The 20,827-nt window shown below is 34.4% G+C and overlaps 1 protein-coding gene across 1 annotated transcript in view; it reads left to right on the top strand.

Annotated features, from left to right (window-relative positions):
• Fut9 (fucosyltransferase 9) overlaps positions 1-20,827 on the top strand; it is a 168,684-nt gene that overhangs the window by 61,260 nt on the left and 86,597 nt on the right. Inside the window, exon 2 of the mRNA XM_028781372.1 lies at positions 15,595-15,681. The gene's annotated coding sequence lies outside the window, so the exon portion shown is untranslated. The remainder of the gene's footprint in view (positions 1-15,594; positions 15,682-20,827) is intronic.

Here is a 20,827-nt window from a genome sequence, read left to right as displayed (position 1 = left end):
ATTCCCAGATTTTTTAGCCTGCCTTGTATATGATTGAATTGTTTGCTTTTAATTTATAAAGTTGGGTTCATTAGTAGGCATCTGTGATGTTAAAATCTGACCTAAGTCATTAACCACTTTCTTTGGTAGCCAAAGTATCCCAGATCAATATAAAGTACACTACTGAACCTTCAAATCCACATGCATTTTTGAGTTCCACAGCTACATCTTGTGAATTATTTCAAAGATCATATTAAAATCCAGTTGATTCAGATAAGACACAGACTCCTGGGTAGAACATTTTCTCCGAGATTGACTTGCATGCTTCTCCACTGTAGCCCACAGACCTCTCTACTAATTCCTGCCATAGACTTTACTAAAATGTACCATGATATCCGCTTGCATCTCTCTCACCTGTGTTAAGAAGTCCTTTATGAATGAGTTTTGGCATTAATTATCTCTATTATCAGAATTCGCATAGAAGTTATTCCATAAATGCTCATTAAATTAACGAATAATAAAGATACCCATAGCTTTATCTTAAATATAGAGTTCTACATAAAGTTTACAGCTTTCTCTGAAATTATTGTAGGAAGCAAATTGCTAAAATGACTCATAACAGTCTGGGGGAAGAGAGAAGCCAGTGCCTTACTTAAAATGCTATTTTAGCTTCAAAAACATATGGGCCATGTCCGTTTTGTAACCAAAAGAAAATTCCATCCTTACAAACAAAATTGCATGTTGTTGTAATCTCTCCTCTGTTTCTACTTTTACAAAACACCTTTGCATTTCTTTATGAAATGCCAGGAACAGCATCTCATTAGCACGCATTGAAGTACCTTGGAGTACCTCACTTAAAATCAAATGAAGATGTCAAAGTTCAGTAACATCATGCTTCTTTTGAAGTATAAATATCTTGAGGTCATTCATGTCTGCCTTTTTCAGGGCCAATAGGAAAGGCTCATCAATAAATAGTCAGTGTCCCTGTACATAGATTGAATAATTAATTTCAATGGCAAACTAAAAAATTCAATGGAATGAGAACACAGTGACCTTGAATTTTATGTAGAATCTTTCTTAATTGAATTGCAGGCTAGCCCCTGAGAATGTTATTCAGTCTACTACAAAAAGATCAATGAAATATCAATAAATCTTCTTGGATTTGTGAGTTAGTTTTCAAAAGGCTAATGATGAGTGCAAAATCAGTTGAATTTATTTCTAATACAAAAGCAAAGGAAAAGTAACTTGTTCTTACTCAATCATTTATATATTTACAGAGAAAACATTCACAAGGAAATTTTCAAGGACCTCTTATAAAAGTAATGGACATACTAGGCGTTGAACATGCTTCTAATTTTTGTTTTAATCATGCAATGTCCAATTAATTTAAATTATGAAAATGATTACTTCATTTAAATCTCCTATAATCTTAAAGACCTGCTTGATTCGGTGGTGAGGCATAATACTGAGAGTATAGTAACTATAGTACAAGTTTAATTATTAGAAATCCTTGAACATGATATAAAATTAACTGGAAGAACAGAGGGTTGGGGATGAAATTTAATAAGCAATTAAGAGTTAAATTCTACACTAGAGGGTTAGTATGTAGAATTTCACAAGGCTTAAAGGAAATACTGAGAATATAACTCTCTCTCTCTCTCTCTCTCTCTGTCTCTCTCTCTCTCTCTATCTCTCTCTCTTTCTCTCGGTTCCTCCTTTCCTTTCTCAAAGACAACATCAACAAAGAAAACTAATGAACAGCAATAGAAATAAAGCAAAAATCAAAGGTCAAAACAAACACAACTCCTGAAAACATACATATGAAGAACATGATACAAGTCAAGCAAGTTAGATTTAGAAATGTATATGTGTATCCATATAATCTTGTAATAACGATCAATGGAAAAATAAGACAGAGATTTGAAAGATTGAAGAGGGGCACTTGGGAGGATTTGGAAGTAGAAATGGCAAAGAAGAAATAATACAATTTTACTATGACATCAAAACATTTTTAAATTAAAAAACACACAATAAACCAAAAACTGGAGTTGGTTTAGTGTGAGCCTTCTATTCCTAGGTATATAGGGTTTACCTTGCCATATGATTGACAAACTAAGTATCACTCCTTTGGAAAACCCTGATCTTTTCTCAGTAATTCATTGTAACTAGCTTCTTAGGTTGGGGTGGGACTTTTTGTCTGCTTTCCATATCAGTACTGGGACTTTAGTTTGAACTTGTGCTAGTCTTATGGGTGTTGTCACAGTCTCTGTGTGTTTATATGCATGTCAATCCTGTTGTGTTTTGCTCTTACAAACTTTCTGCACCTATTCAGCCATAGATTCCTGAGTCTAGAAGGCCTGGAGTTGATAAAATATCTCAGTCACAAAAGATAACCTCACAATGGAAATGACAATCCACATTTGATTTTAACTTCATCTTACTGTATAGCCTCAAGCAGAGATCTGCCTGCCTCTGTCTCTCTAGTTCTGGGGTTGAAGGCATATTGCACCACCACTCAGAACTTAACTTGAACATTCTAAGTTCTGAAAAATGCTAAGTATGTGTATGTGCGTGTGTATGCATGTGAGCTCCTGCATGCATGTGCACGCCACACACACACACACACACACACACACACAAATCTTCAAGAATAAATTCTAAGGAAAATTTTAAGAAAACTAATATGTACATTCCTTGTATGTCCAGTTATATTATTGAGATGGCTATTTTTCTCATTGGAGATACAAGAAACCTTTTCTCTTCCTTAGTCTTCCTTACTACCCAATCAACATCACAAGAACACAGATATTTTTTAGCCTACAATGAACTCAAAATGTTTAGGTATGAGAATATATGTTACTGATAAGCAAAGGTGTTGGCTCATTTGTTTCCATGTATGAATGTTTGTATCTATTGTATTTAGAAATACATACTTTTACAAGTAGTTGGTGGATGTTTCTATAAAATATCTTGAAATTTCTCTGACTTATGTTCCTTTTCATGTATTCAAAGGCTTTCTAATGCCAGGTATTTATTTGGAAGTAACCAGAAATTCCATTACAAGGATCATTTTTTAAATTGTCTGCGTATGCAAAGGATGACATTATCCACTGGAATGGCAAACTAGTATGCATCAAAAACATTGCACCTGAACAAATTAAATGCATCTTAATTTTAAAATAAGCTTTATATGAGTCATTCATTAACCCAAACTAGAATGGAGGACCCCATATTTCCTATTGAAAATATTAACAGATGATTATTTCTTTTTCCTTTGATTAAACTCTTCTATCATAAGATTTTTATGAAGTCAGAATTTGATATTTAGGTACTACCCTTCAAAATGTGCAATTTTGAAGGCTGGAAAATGGCTGAGTAAGGTGAAGATGTTCTAGAGTATGTTAGTCTGGTTCCTAACACACAGATCAAGTGGTTCACAACTTCTACCATCTCCACTTTCATAAGATCTTCTACCTTCTGCATGTAACTGCACACACACATGCACATACATACAAATTAAAAGAAATAAGTGTTATTTATATTCTCCTCAAAGTTTCCTAGAGGTTTTCTTAATCTACTTTATACATATGCTGATGCTATAATCGTCTTTAATTTGAGTCATTTTAAGATTTCTTTTGTCATAATTTCAGATGACTCATTGAATTTGAGTTCCAAGTCAATTCATCCTTAGATATAGACAGTCTTGTTTCCATGACCCAGGAAAAAAATAGCAAAGAGAATAGTTAAGTTGACAATCTTCTTATCCATCCAACTGCACTAGACTCTGTGTCTCATTATGTATGTGAATGAACATCCATATTGGAATACAATTCGAGACAACTGACAGGTGACTTTGATGGTGAAGACAGTGGTAAAGGCCAAGAGAATATAAGGCAGGACCTAGGCTTCCTTTTGTTACTATTTGAAGAATAACTGAAGGAGATACATAAACTACTGGAGCTCAGCCTGGCAACCTATGCTGTCAGTGAGCTTGAAAGGTGACTGAGATCAGATGTTTGAGAAATACTACAGGTGATGACATACAAAATGAGTTCATGTTCAGTCACAAAAAATTGACCTATGTCAATATCTATATCCTATCTCTCTGCCTGTCTATCTATCTATCTATCTATCTATCTATCTATCTATCTATCTATCATCTCTCTATCATTTTTTCTTTATCCGAATGAGAATAGGTTTAGAAGTCTTTCTGAAATATATCCTTTCTCCCTATTTACAAGATTCCATCTTCTAGGTAAACAAAATTCTTATCTTGCCTTTTTCATATGCAAGAAGTCAGCACTACCACATTCCATTATTTTACAAATTACTTCCTTACTCAAATCTTTATTAAATCCATGAGGGACCCATTAATTTTAAGGTCTGCCATAATAGATTAATACCTAACTTAGTAGATTAAAACAACCTTATTTTCTCACAATTTAAATAGAAGATTTAGCATGGCTCAGCTTTCACAGCACCCTGTAGGAGTAGTCTCTTCTGCCTTTCCTTGGATTCTGAAGGTTGTCAGCAACCCTTGAGATGTAGCATACTCCCTATGTCTTTTCTATCTTCATGTATCCTCTTTCCATGTCTCCAAATCTCCATATCAAACAAGAACATTTGTTGGGGATTTAGGAACCATAACAATCCAGTATGACCTCATCATAATCTTAGCTTTAGTAAGGTGGTTTTGTTTTTATATTATTTTGCTGTACTGGGGATAACAGCAGGCCCTCATCATCCTAGGTAAACACTATCCCACTGAGCTGCATCATCTGCTTTATAGAAGCATTATTGGCAAAGGAAACTTTTATAGATTTAAGGTGTAGAGCCTGATGCATGTAACATAATTACCATAATCAAGCTAATTAACATAGCCACCTTAACTGGACTACATCAGCGAAATCTTAAGGCTCCTTAATGGGAATGAAGATTTCACTAGACATTTGTATGGGGGGTAATTTAACCCACATTAGGACACTAATTGTATGTTGACATTTAGCAGGAAAATCAGTTACTATAATTTCAATTTACATTTCGTCAAAAAACTCTAGTGTACATTAGCTATCTAAGGATATTTCTATGAGAAAGTACATAATTAGTGTACTGCAAAGACCAAGGGATTCTTTTCTCCTTTTATTTTAGTATATTTCTTTTTAAGTTATAAACAAATATGTGTATTTGCACAGTATAATTCAAAGTTTCCATCTATGTACAAATTAAAACTATCACCTTACCCCTATTATTATTGTGATAAGAATTGAAAGTAGGATAAAGTTGAAGTGTACAACATGTCACAGCAGCTGTACTCATCATACATATCCCACATTGCATATGCTGTGATATAAAACTTTCCTTTCTCACCTCCTATCTCTGGGAATGACGGTCCATTTCTATGAGAATTTTTTTTCAAATTTACAAATAAAAGGCATCATATTGTACTTGTCTCTGCTTAGCTTTTTGCACTTAATATAATGCCTTTGCATTATGTGTATGTACAACTGTAAATGCAAATATCATGTTATTTATAAATCATGTGTTGCCCCCTTTTAACTCTATCATATTCTGTTTTGATTAGGTATGACATTTTGTCTCCATTCATCAACCAACAGACACCTAAAATGTTTATATTTCTAAGGCGTTGTTAATATTGCTGTAGTAATTATTACTGCACAAATATCTCTTAGATACAACTTAATTTCTTTGGGTGTATACCCAGTGTTGTGGTTGCCAAATAAAATAGAAAACTCTGTTTTATTCTTTCATTTACTTCCGTCATGTTTTCACATTTGTCAAAAATATTTGATAATATGTTTTGATCCAATCAGATGAAGAATGCCTTTATATTACATTTTAGCTTTATCATGTTGTTGGGGACTCATATCTTTATATTTTATGTATTTGGACCACACTTGAAAGAGATATACACACACACACACATACACACACACACATACATTTACACGTTCACATATGCACACATATACACATATACTTATACATATATATATATGGACAGTGTTGCAAGGACTTTGGTAACAGAAAACGATATACTACAAGTGCTTAGAGTCAAATTTGATTTTTTTCCCTGAAGCTTTTTAAATATGAATTACAAAAATAAAGTAGTCTTTATTTTTATAAAAAAATAAAAAAAAAGTTTATATCAAGTAATCAGTGTTCTTCTACATTTGATCAATAGTCAATATCCATTGATATCTGTGGCACAATGAGCCTTGGAAAAATTACAGTGAGAATTAAATTTTTCTTAGGGAATTAAAACTCTGTATTCTAAGTTTTGAAATGTTTTAAAGATATATAATAATAATAATACCCAAGAATTGTTTTTTCATATTCATTGGTTGGAAATCAACTCTGTATTAAATTTATCCTATTTTATAAACAACACTACACTTTGCAGGTTTTTAAAGTCTTTTACTACAAATTATGTATTATCAACACAGAGCTCAAACCACCAGAAGTTAATATAGAAATTACAGCTGAAATTGGAATGGATTCATGTTTTTCTCCCACAGTGTTCGGTATTTGTCTGAGATGCAGAATTTAATAGGAAACCTCAATTTTTAAAATCTTTTATTAGTGAAAAACAACTTTATAAGAAAAGAAACATTATTTCAAATCAGTTTTGCTTATAGATTACAGATTATCTAAATAAAGTTACTGTTAACATTAGTATAGACTTTTTATAAATAATAAAAACATGCTATTTGAGATTTTGAGTTTATTTCCTTCAATCTTAGTATTGAATATAGAACTCAAAGCTCTAAGAGCATTATATATGATATACTTCAGACCTTAAACATTATTTTGAAATGTTTTCTAGGATTTTGTTCTAAATAAAATTGCTAAAATGTAATATTTCTAAATATATTTTTGTATAATTATGTTTTATGTAACATATAAAAAATAGGCATTTAACTGGCAAAAATAAATTTTTTATCCAACTACTGTTTAAATGTTTAGACAGTCACTATTGTTAATACATTGGAACTAATCTACTCTTTTTAAAAGCATGGTACTAAAAATCTTAAAGGAAAACTCTGGAGGCATGGAACTTTTAGGTATGGATATTAAGGATCCTAAACCTTAACCAATAATCAGATTCTCATTGGACATACTCTACACATCTGTGGTTTTGTAATTTGATAATTCTTCTTCATATTACAAATTTCATAAGTTAGTATTAAAGGATAAACCCAATAGATGCTAATCTTTCAGCAATGGTAATTTCTAGATTCTGCTTTATACTGCTAGAACTTACTCAGGATTGTCAGTGTTCAGAAAAAATTAACTGAGAAAGGACACACCAAGCTCTGTGTTACAGAAGCCTATTCAAAGACAGTAGGGAGCATAAGCCATCAGTGCCAGATCCCCACTGTTCTGCTCTCCTCCCCTCAGCCTATCTTTTACTTCTCTTTCCTTCCTCAAATCATTTCTCCTTTCTCCTCTCTTTCTTCTCCTTCCTAATTGCTCCCCCATTGTTGCCAAGAGTAGAGAAAGACTAATCCTTCAAAAATAACCATAATTAATCAAAACACAAAACAAAACAAACTTTCTCTTGCCCTCTCCCTGTACAATATGATAAAATACTCTAAAACCAGATGTTTTTTTTTTAAATGAAGGCCTTTAATTCTTAAATGATATGAAAATGTAAACAGTATCGAACAAAATCCCTAATTCTGTGCATCAGAAAGCTCTCTTCTGGTTGCTGCTCAGGAGAGCTCCCCCTATGTCCCCCACCACACACAAAAACTATAGCCTATTACTGTTTGTTTTAGTTGCTTTCCAGAATTTGAAGGTAAAACCCTATTGCTGCAAACACCGCACACTTAGGACACAGGACTTGGAGAAGTTACTCCAAAACTAACCTACAAGACTCCTCCCTGAAGATTAACTCTCTTAGTATGAAGCTGTTAAAGAGAAAACCAATAGTTCTACACAGCTGTAAAGCCTATGAAGCACAACAACGACCAGTTTGAAAAAAAATCCCCAATAGTGAAAGAGTGGGCCTTTTATCTTGGGCATAACTAACAACTGTCTAATTCATCTTAAGTTCTGCTCAATGGAAAACAACTTATGATTGATAGTGCAAACCTAGCCAACTACCATTGGCTCAAAAGGTCAGATCCTTAGAAAAGAACCTACTACAGTCATTGCTGTGAATCAGTATAATTTCTCACCTTATTTGAAAGGACTTTAAGTATACAAACAAGTATAGCTATCTCCACTCATCAAAGAGGCTTCTTTTTGCAGCAGTTGGAGAACATCACAGAGATTCACAACTGATCAAAATGCAGAGAATAAGTGACTGCGGGATGCCTAGTCCCATTACATCTGGAACAGAACCGCTAGCTCTTAGGCTGAGGGAACATTACAGAATCATGGACAGAAATATTGCAGAGGACCAGAACACCTGCTGTGACATAATGTCTTTTAGATTGGAAAGTTTTCCCTAGGAAATTCCAACAATATTGTTGCCTAAACAAGGGCTGCATAATGAAAAAAACATCACTTGAAAGGCCAATATGCATGGAGAAATTTTTACAAGGTTACTGTCCTAGATAAAGGCAACCAATCTCTGTGTGTGCATATAACAATAAGTGAGATGAATGAGTTGATAACATGACTTGGTGAGTAAAGGCATTTGCTGCTAGGCCAGACATCATGAGTTTTATCCCAGTAACCCATATGATAGACGAAAACTAACACCCCTGACCCTCACATATATGACAGGACACACGTAACCCACCACACAGAGAGAATGAATGAATAATCAATCAATTAATTCATTTTTATAATAGAATCAGTAAGTTTTGTTTACATATTTGTGCACAGAAATACATGCATGTGGATAGATAGATACATAAATAGATACATACATAGAAAGATACATAGATATATAGATAATAAATAATTTTTATGTAACAATAGAAAAAGAAGTTATTAATTTGAGAATGGGGTTGGGATGTGAGAAGCTGGAGAGAGGATATCTGGAAGGGCTAGAGAGAGATACGGGAAAAGGGAAAGGGATGAGATTCCATGTCAATGAAAATCATATACCAAGAAGAAATAGCCAAGGAGGAAGAGGACATATGGTGGTTTAAATGAGTTATCCCCATAGGCTCATATATTTCAATGCTTGGTTCTTTGTTGGTGGAATGGTTTTGGGAAGAATTAGGAGGTATGGTCTTGTTGGAGGTGGCATGTCATTATGTTGGGCTTTCAAGTTTCAAATGTCCATGCCATGCCTACCCAGTCTTGCCATCTCTGTCTCCAACTTGTGGCTCAGATGTAAGCTCTTAGCTACTGTCCCAGTGCCATGCATTGCCACCTGCTGCCATCCTCCCTGCCATGATGATCATGGACTCACTCTCTGAAGCTATAATCAAGACCCCAAATAAATGCATTTTTAAATAAATTGCTTTGGTCATGTTGTCTTTTCATAATGATAGAAAAGTAACTAAGACAGGATTTGAATTGGAGATAGAGTACAGATAACAAGAGAAGTTTGAGAGGGGAGAGGTAGAAGTAATAGAAATGATAGCATGGATATAGTACAAGAGTCTCAGAAAAGTACATTGAAAATCAAAAAAAAATAAATAAATAAAGCAAAGGGCATGGGACTCCATCATTAATATTATTGCTCTGTGACATTCACTTTTATGGAGGCTTCATAAAAGATATTTCAGAATGAGCAGCTGCCATTCCATAAACATGGGTTGTAAAGTAGATAAGGAAACTATACTGGGACCAGTTCAAATATAGACTTGGACTTTAACCCTTGAGGTTCATCACTAGCATAAATGATACAATGTTTCCAGTTACTGTTTCAAGACAATGTTTATATTAGTTTCAAATTAGTCGAGTGACTCTAGAGTTAGGATATTTTGCCTTTTTTTTTTGTTGTTGTTGTTGTTTTAACACAATTTCTTAATTCTTTCTAGGAAACACAAATTAATGATAATTGTTAATGGTTTTCACATGATTAAAATTATTGGCATTTACAATTAAAGTGACAAAGGAATATTTATAAAAACTGTATGAGATTTCATAGCACAGTCCGACTGAAAGCCTGTGTGAGCACACTTCCAGGGAGGTGAGGTCTCATTGTGCATTTTAAGTACTCTAGGCTGTTGTAGATTAGAAACGGTAATGATATCTACAGTTCTGCCTCTTAATGTATTTATTTAAAGTTCCAAGCCACACCCGTATTCCAGGTTGGTCTTTCGACCTAGACCAAATTCTTTTGTGATTAAGATTTATTAAGATTTGTAGTAGTAGGCTGGACATTTATTTCAGCATAGAGTGAGTTGCTTGTTCTTTGGTCAAACACTGACTTTTTCCACATGACCATCCCAGGACAGGCACAGCTCAAGATAGCTTGGATTTTAAAGCTTCTGAGTTTGTTTCTCAGGACCCCTGACTGCCAGGCACTAGGACCTGAGGAAGCAGGTATGTATGCAGAGTGTGTACGCAGACTCTTTCTTTCTACTAGGATCGTAACTCAGACATGGCTGCTGGTGTTTCTGTGTGATTGTTCAATTGAATTAAACTGCCTTACAGAATTTCTTAGAAAGTTCTTCCTTGTTCTGGGTTTATTTTGCATAATCTGTCTAAAGAATATTTGATATGATGGTCACACAGTTCTTAATAAATAGTGTCTTCTGTATTTCTTAATAAATAGTGTCTATTAGTGTCACTAATAAATAGTGTCTTAATAATAATGTCCTTCTAGAAGGACAGCTTTGGGTTTTTAAAGGATTGGATTTAAAATTTACACATAATTCTAGGTTGGACTTTGATTTTCTTTTCAGGACTGAGTATGAACTATTTGAGAAAGGCAGAAGTAACTGAATAGTCACTTGGTGTTGCCTTCCGGAAGGTCTATGTGCTGTTGCTTTGAAGCCCAAGGCTTTCAGGCTGGTGAATGTCTCTTACAGTCTATAGTTCTATTGTCGATATGCACAACTCCTTTTTCTTTTTTTAAGAGACTTTTTTTTTTTTTTTAAAGCTGAGAGCAGACAGTGCCGGGCTGTCTCCTACAGCTCAGCATATAGTAAGCCACACTCAGATATGGCTTTCTTAGGAACTGTTATACTATTCCCTGCAGTTCATGGACATATGGAACACATTTACCTTGTTTATAAGACTCAAGATGGGCTAGCCAACACAAGTAGACAATGGGGAAGGGAAAAAAAAATCCTACTGTTGAGAGATTCCAATTCCAAGTGATGAAAGTAAACTGGGACTTTAGAAGCTATTAGAATTCAGAAACACCTCACATAGCTACCCCTTCTCTAATTTGTTATCAAGATATGAACCAAATGAGACAACCTTTAGTCTATATAGTTCAAAATAGGCTTCAAAATAGAATGCTGAATTAACATGCATTTTTTCTCTCCTTCTTCTTCATCACTCATTTTTGTGCTATTAAAGCCAGGAATCTTAGTCACATATTTCCTTAATATAAAATTAAAACCAACAATACAGTATAGTAAAGATAGTTTCTGTAGTTTGTTTTCTTTTCCATGCTCATTATATAGAAGGAACCCTTTAGGGCCTGAAATTTACAGTATCATATGTTGAATCTGAGGCAAATCTACACAAGAGTGGACCTCTGAAATTCACTTTTCTGGATTTCACTTACTTGCGTGTTGCCACAACGATTACTTATGTGACCTTGGTGTGGTGATTTACATATGAGTTCCCCCCACCAAATGCTTACAGAGTGCCATTAGGAGGTGTGGCCTTATGGACTAGGTATAGCTTTGTAGAAGGAAGTGTACTAGCAGGAGTGCATTATGTTTGGAATTTCCAATGCCTAAGGCAAGCCTAGTGGTTCTCTTTTTTCCTACTGTCTGTCAGTCTAGATGCAGAACTCAACTACGTCTTCAGCATCATGTCAGCCTGTCCACCTGCCGTGGCTGTAATGGATGAAACCAATAAATGTTTTCCTTTATAAGAATTGCCATGGTCAGAGTATCTCTTCACAGCAATAGAAACACTAATTAAGACACTTGTATAAGCTACTGAGTATGTAAGGCTTGTTATGTGGGAATAACATTGACACATAGAACTGTTTACAGGACTGAAAGAAAATATAGATCATAGACTGTCTTTTCCTCTTTCTCTCCCTCTACCCCTCCCTTCCTGCTTTACTGTCTCTTTCTCACTCACACATATATCATAAAACTGCCTGTATAATTATTGTTTAACTATGTGCTGCTCTTACTGTTAATGAGGTTCAAACTCTCTAATAGCCAGTCCCTAGCTCCCCTTCCCTGCCTCCTGCATATCCTCTGTTGTACTTCTTATGTCTCTGTTCCACTAAAGGCAGATGATGTTTGTGTTCCATATTCTATTATCCTCCTGGGTTGCCATTTAGCATTCACCAGGCACAGTGTATTTTCTATTAAGCCCCTGCCAGGAAAAATGGAGCACTGCTACATTTTTGTCCCCAGACAAACATTTTGTACAAAGTTTTTTATTATTCTTCCTTTACTTTTTCCTTTATATATGGACCATTCAAGGGTGAGGCAAATGTGTTAGAAAGTCTGGTATTCATAACACCTAGACACTTTTGGTTACAGTTAGAAGAACCGTATATTGAATTAATGTGGGCTTGAAGACCTGGTCTAGTAATTGTGAAGCCATAAAATTCTATTTAAAGTGCAGCCACAGGACTTGACTCTGTGAACCCCTCTGGCTGCAAATCTAATTTATTGCTATAAATGGCATAAAGTAATTGTCATTATTTGTTCAAAAGTCATTGTCCTTTAATCACGTCTACTGATTTGAACCAAGGGACATGTGTCCATTAACAGAATGAAGTTTTGAATATACCAACAATTGTACTAGCAGCATCATTTAATGTATTCTAAAGTTTTCTCCTTTTATAAGACATTGGACAAGGACAAGGAAGTAGGCCTCAGGTTGGAATCAGACATTAGGCTAGAACAAAGAAGTAATCTCAGGTAGGAATCTAAATCTTAGGCTAGAACAAAGAAGTAATTTCAGACAGGATTCTAAATTATAGGATAGAACAAGGAAGCAGTCTTCCTACATGAAAATGACCTTGCGCTAGAACAGGGAAGTAGGCTCAGATAAGTCCTGATAAGTCCTTAGAAACAGTGATCACGGGAGTGTTCACGTAATTGAGTTTAATGCCTTGGTTGTTCTTTGACTATTTGTGTTTATTGTCTTGCTTGTTCCTTGACTTTTTGCATCTATTATATTGCTAGACCCTCAACCTAGAACTGACCTTAATACATGCATATAATTAAAATGCTATAATAGCATAAAGAAGGAGGGGCATGGGATGGGGGTTCTAGGGAGGGGAAATGAGGAAAGGGGATGACATCTGTATTGTAAATAAACAAAATATCCAATAAAAAATTTAAAAAAATTTTTCTCCTTTCAAAGTTATGTTTTCATTTCTAGTTCAATGTTTTTTGATTTGAATATAATGTGACACTGTGATTAATGGTTTTCAGCCTTTTTGATCATTTAATTGAGCAGTAATTGAAGAAAACATATGTAAAACTAATAGGTAGCCATTTTTTGCCTTTGGTAATTTTTATACAAATGTACTGTGGTGTCCTATATAAATATTCATTTATATTACTCAAGTAAACACATCTATACAGAAAAGTAATATATTGTCATTCACCAAAATTTGGATCTGAGAGGTGTCATGGAGTTTTTTTGTCACAAACCCAAAGACCTGAATTTGAGCCCCTGAAACTGCATAGTGGAAGCAAACAACGAGGTGACATAAATTGTTCTCTGACCTCCATACATATTCTATAGTATATCTACACTGACACACTCACAAAGCAAACACACTTGCACATACACAAATACCCTTATGCACACATTCACATATAGTAAATAAATCTACAAACATAAATGAATTTACATTACAGAAATGATAAAATTGATGTTGGAAAAATGACTCATTATTTAAGAGCACTGATTGGTCTCCCAAAGACTTGAGTTCAATTCTCAGCATCCATTTGCTCTCTCCCAACCCTCTATAACTCCAATTTCAGAATAGCTGGACCCAGTACACTCTTTTGGCTTCATTGAGTGACAGGCAAATAAGCAGTGAGCAGATAGACATGTAGTCAAAATACCTATGTGCATAAAAAAAAAAGAGTAAAAGAAAATTTTAAAAATTAATCAAATTTAAAATACCTCACAAATCATAACATTTTCTCTCTCTGATTACCAATAATTTAACTGCCCTCATATAACTACAGGTACAGTCATTTTTTTTCTTGTCCTTGATTATATATTATATGTTTCTGACCTGTGGTCTGATTTTCATCTTAGAAAATATAAGGTCAGAATGTAACCTTAAATTCAAACATGAGAATAGTGTTCCCAGATTGCACCCTCCTCTTTATTAATATATTTATGTCAGGAAGTACAAATGACACATTACATGCATGCTTCATGAAAATAAATACTGTTTAGTGGTTTTACCCTAATCATGAGAAACATAGTTCAGCAGAAGAAATTCTACCAACTATATCACTTTCATTGTTCTTTTGTAATTTGAGGCAAAGCAAATTTTAAAGCTATATGGAACATGGTATTGAATAAGAGTCGTGTGTGAGTGATGTGTATTTATGTATTTATGTGTATGTGTATAAGTATGCACACAAGCCATCTAACAAATAGCTTTAGTGGCCTCTATGGTAAGCAACTTATTGATTCTATGATCAAAACATGTTTACGTAAGATGTAAGTCTATGTAGTGAGATCTAAGGAGGCTTTATCTTAAGGTCATAGCTGGATCTTTTCATCAATTAATTTGTATTTTCTAAGATAAAGATATTTGTTCTGATAAACTGGTCACACACACCAGTAATCCTAGTGCTGATTCAAGAGTGGGATGCTGAAGCTGGGGAATTACATTTGAAGCAGCTCTTAGCTACACAGACAGTCTCTACATTTTAAAAAGATTGTTTCTTACTATCTAGTAAGAATTAGACTGAATTCTGGGGGGGAAATTTCCCATCGTTTAATTAATTGTAATCTTATTCAGAATAAAATGAATAATTCAAGAAATTGTGATAACAGTTCCCTTTACTTATATGAATCATGCATGTTGGCTGACAAATATCAACTTGAAAATGAAAAGATGTTTATGCAGGTCTTCTAGCTTTTTGATCTTCATTTTACTAACCATCAATCCAATTGAAACACTCAGATACATTAGAAACTTTGTTTTATTTTATATTTTTCCTGTGGACACAATTTATAATACAAATAAAATGCATAGTAAAAGTGTATTGTGTATGAAATATGTGTTTTTTTTGTTATCAAGATTTGGTCACTCCATTGAAGTTTTACATCATCCACTCTTTTAAATGCTATATGAATACCAATCTCTGATGGGATTTTGTATGTGTTTCAAAAGCATTTGCCTAAGAACTAAAAAGAACCTCATGTATTGGCATGAGCTAAGACTGTATGAAAAAGATAATAGGTTTATAAGGTGATTTCTGGCCATTCTTTGGTCACTTAGTAGTATGAGTAGCATAATCAGCACATTAACTATTCTCTTTTTTATCTGCCTTTCATCAGATTTAGAATGTGATAACTCGAGTATCTGATAACTCAGTGAAGTACTTCAACACTCATCTCTGCTTCCCATGCTATGTTCTCTACAGTGTGAGTATTCATTGACTTTTTCAAGTCAGCTTGCTGGTATGGATATATATTGTTTGGACTTAGAGATAGTGCATACTGTTATGAAAAATTATAAGTTAAAACTCAAAGTATAGTAAATTTGGATAATCTGATATGAGGAGATGTTTTACAGTACTAGACTTAATACTATTTTGACATGACAGAGTGTGGCAATTGCTATGGTGAAGTAATATTCTTGCATTCAACGACATATGAAATCTTTAAATTTCCATGGTTTTTAAGTATCTTTGCCTTCCTAGAAAAACATAAGTATCATATTTAGAAACAGTTATGCCTCATTCTAAAAAGTTCTTGAAATGTCTTTGATAGATGTTATTTGTAAGAGAATTTTAAGTTCAAGTAAATTTCTTTTTTCTATTTTGTTTTCTGTTAGCTATCTATTGAAAACATGTTTAGTAATATTGACTTGTTCAAAATTTGAAATATAGTTTCTATGTGAATATTAGTTTTAAATTGCTATAAGCTTACTAAGATCACAAATGGATCTATCATAAATTAAAAAATAATTTATGTGATAGTGCTTGCCTTTAATCACAGCACTCAAGAGGCGAGGGAGGTGGATCTTTAAATTTGAGGCCAGCCTACTCTACAGAGCATGTAAGACAAGCAGAGCTGTGCAAAAAAAGTGTGTAAATATCTATAGTAACTTAATATTTATTCATCAAAATGTAGAAATAATGAAAATGTTGTTGGGTGCAATAACACATGCCTATGACTCTTGTGCTCAAGAGACCAAGGCAAGAGAGAATGTCTGAGGGTAGTATTGAAGGGTTTAAAGCCAGCTTGAGTATACAGTTCAACTCATTCTCAAAGAAACAAACAAAAAAATCAAATGTTATATTTAACTCTTGATTGAAGAACAAACTGGAATATCAGTTATAAATCTTAATCTTCTATTTTCAATACTGAAGAATGAATCCAAGGGCTTGTGTCTGCTAAGCAAGTACTCAGCTATTTAGCTATACACCCAAGCCCCCATGTATAAATCCCCAGACCATTTGGTAATGGAAGAGGGAAGCCCCAAATGTCTAAGTTAGTGTGCTACCCAATATCTAAATTCCTGAAAAGGGCACAACTAAAATAGGAAGAAGTGAATACATCATTGTGTGGGATAGATGCATAGAATAACTGGCTACAAATAAATTTCTGGTTAAATCAGGAAATATGGGAATGACAAGGCTGTTCTGTATGGTCTCAATTGCTTGGCAAGCTGAAGAGAAATGCACAGAACTCTGAAAGTACAATGTTGAGCTATACAGAATACAAATAAGGAACTAAACAGAAGTGTCTCTCAGGTAGTGGAGAAACTGACACTTTTTTGTAATTACAGAGGTAAGATATAATTGAATGTAACAGAGAGAAAGTATCAGTTTTATATTTTGAAAAGATAGTACCTTGTCAAATCAAAATCTTAAGAGAATAAGGTTAACTTGATAAAGAGTAGCAGCTGCATTCTATTTCTATTGGATATTTTTCCCTCAATAAAGTATAGGTAAGCAGCTCTGAAAACATTTTTATCTGTATAACATAAATTATGAGTAAATGAACCACTGGTAGAAGCAGTAAGATTTCCATAAGAGAAGAAGGTGTTCATAAACAGAAATGGCTGCTTTGAAATATGCCCATAACAACAATTAATAAAATAAGAGGGTATCAATTTTAAAAAGAGCAAGGAAGAGTACACAGAAGTATTTGGGGATAGAAACGGAAGGGAAATGTAGCCATATGTACCCATGGCTATATGTCATAACCCTAGCTGTATTTGTGGAATGTTCCTAGAAGGGGTGACACTGTGTGGCAACAGATCCTCTGCATGTCTGAGTTTCACCTGTAAAACACAACTTGACATACAGAAAGTGATAGCTGACTCTTGACAGGACAAGAAACATGCAAGACAATTCTGAAACATTGCAGTGCCAAAATGAGAAAAAAAGAAAAGCAAGAATAGAAGAAAAAGGAGGAAGGGTAGAAAGGAACTCACTAGGACATATCAGAAGACCAAAGCCAATCAGGATGACTGAGCTTTCAGTAACTAATATTCAACTGTGAGCTTCTACAAATAAATAATAGAAGTCTACAGTTTGACTGAGAAAACACAGTTCCTGAATTCACACTCGTATAATTCAGTGTACAATTAAATCAGAGTAAAGACAAATATTTTGTGAATAAAATTTGCAATTATTATATGTTGATACTTTCTCTACTCTTCTGGAAAGAAAGCTTAATTCTGTTTCTGAGTGTAGTTCAACTTGAGAACTCTTTTATAGAGAACAGAGTATGCTATCAACATTAACATCTCTAGTGAGAAACTCTGTTGATACTTTCTACCTTGGTGAGAAGGCAAGGACATCACCCTTTCTCAAGGCTCACATCCTGAATTTTCTCATAACAACAAGGTAGGAAAACTTAAATTAAAAGGAATAAATATAAAATGATTCACACGATCACGTGAATGTTCTAGGATAATGATGGCAAGAATTGACCGTCACAGCTGAGGACCACAACAAATAAACAGTATTTCAATGACACATTCTGGGTTTGAGTTTGAAAGAAAGAAATGAGTAAGATAGATACAGCTGACAATGTCTGTAAGAAGCCTGTGGCTTGCTTAAAATTGTCTTAATTGAGTTTTGCCAACTGGGCTATGCAATGTTAACTAAGGGAGAAGGCAGAAAGGGGAACAGATAATTCTCTATACATCTTTATCTGAGTTGGGGTTTCTGTTGCTGTGGTACCACTCAATGACCAAAAGCATTTTAGGGAGACAAGATTTATTCTATCTTACAGTTTCATATCACAGGACATCACTGAAGGAGGTCAATACAGGAACTCAAACAGGACAGGAACTTGGAAGCAGGCGCTGATACAGAGGCATTGAAGGAGTGCTGCTACTGGCTTGCTTATTCTGGCTTGCTCAGCCAGTTTTGTCATAAAACTTAGAACACTAGCCCAGAGGTAAGAACACCCACAATATGCTGAGTCTGCCTACACCAATCACACACACACAAAAAAAATCATCACACACTTGCTAGTAGAATGAGAGCATTTTCTCAATTTAAGTTTCTGCTTCCAAAAATGTCTCAACCAGAATTAATATATAAATATAAAGACATTAAGAATTCAAAACAAAAGAAGGCACTGAACAATGAGTAAAGGGATGTAAATACACATCTAAGAGCAGCTAGGTAGGTGTATGTCTCTAGGTAATGGAAATAAAGACAGTGTTTGGTAGAAATACCAAGTTTAGTGTCTACAGCACAGTGTAGAAATTAGAGTTAACTTTTGTCTATCACTTATGTGCTACAAATGCAAAGTTATTATAAGAAGAAGAGTATCAATTGTCTCATCCAGCAGGGCATTGAACAGGGGTCCAGGGAGATAACCTGAAAGAGAGAATGATGGAATGGGCGAATGCAGAGAAAGACGGCTTGTCTATAGGCTGATCAAACCACACTTTTTACTTTTTCACACAGGGGTTAGAAACACAAAAAGGCAGGATGCGGGGAAGGGTTAGATACACAAAAAGGCAGGATGTGGGGAATGGGATGATGCAAGAGCGTAGGTGTTCAGGGGAAGTACAGATATCTTCCAGAACAGAGTGTCAGCTGGATGAAGGTTCAGGAGACAGGTCACTATGACTCTGCCTACGATTCACTTGTCCTTATCTAAGTTGGTACCATCCACCAAGGCTACCCAAGGTCTATGACTGTCCACAAGACCTATGATTACTTTTTCCTATCCAGGCTGGTAAATTTCCACCAAAGCTGCCTGTTTACAATATCTTATAACTATCTGTTTCAGTATTTTTCCACAGAGACCCAAGACTTTGTGCTAGCAGGCTGACTTAGGCCTATTGCTGATTTTAGGCCTTCAGTATATAAGCAAGGCTGCCCCTGACAATTAATTATCCTAATTTGATCAATACATGTTATATGTTTGCATTGAGATATTATACTATGCTTAATAAATATATAAAATTATGTGCTAATCAATATACTATTTTTAAATGATAGGAATATGCGACCCTATTTTATCCTTATCTACTAGGTATATGCCATGTTAACTAAGGCATCACACTAACACCCCATAATTTTATTTATTTAAAAGCAAAAATGGCAATTCTACTACTAGGAAGGTCATTTTATGTGAAATATAAACTTTCTACTCTTTTGTAGAAATATCTAGACATTTTCCTGTGTTCACTGTAGTTTCTTTATTATCTTCCATTTAGATTTCCTTTCTGTCTTGTAATAATTTTAAAGTTACACACATGTGTTTAGATTTTAACAAAACACTATCCAAGCTATCTAAATGTCAGATTCCACTTCTCTATAGTCCATTTAGCTCTGTTTTCTTTGACTATATTATCCTTCTGGACAAACAACCACAGTTTGTTAATATAGAAATTCAATCTGATCAGCCTATATTCAAATTTCATTTAATATCTGACAAATACAAAGGATAGTGTGAAAATAATGTACTCAAATATACCTCCCAACATAGTTGAACGCTTAGGGTTATGAGTACTTTCTTTTCCTCACTAAGCCCCTGTTTTAAAAGCAAAATGTATTCAAATTTTTCAGCACTTTGTTTTGGTTTCATTAAAAGTTTATTCTAAAGTCTTGCACGTTTCTTCTCAGCTCTCCTATCTGGTAGATAATATACACTTAAAATACTTGTATTTAATTTCTAAGCACATTACCATGGGGCATATTTTGTTTTCAGTTAAATAAAATAAAACAGAGAAAGCAAAACCAAAACCAAGCTTGCTAAAAACGATAGCAATTTCAGGAGTAATGGGAATGACTTCGTGTGGGAAGGGCTCTGTAGTCCCGTGATTGATGCTCAGTATCCTTCACTTATCAAGACATAGTTCTTGTTGTAAAAGTTGATGGAGGTACAGAAAGATCCAAAGTGTATAGCGGGGAGGAGGGGAGGAGATAGATAACAGATAACACATTCTCCCATTTATACCAAACATATTACAAACTGGTCATAGCTACATATGAAAAATGAACTTGAAGTAAGAAACAATGCAGGAAAGAAAGGAAGGAAGGAAGGAAGGAAGGAAGAAAGAAAGAAAGAAAGAAAGAAAGAAAGAAAGAAA

This window comes from Grammomys surdaster, unplaced genomic scaffold, assembly GCF_004785775.1.
Source record: "Grammomys surdaster isolate TR1022 unplaced genomic scaffold, NIH_TR_1.0 97, whole genome shotgun sequence".
In the NCBI taxonomy this organism is placed as follows: domain Eukaryota; kingdom Metazoa; phylum Chordata; class Mammalia; order Rodentia; family Muridae; genus Grammomys; species Grammomys surdaster.
The sequence above is the reverse complement of the archived record's forward strand: the minus strand, read 5'-3'. Positions and strand labels throughout refer to the sequence as shown.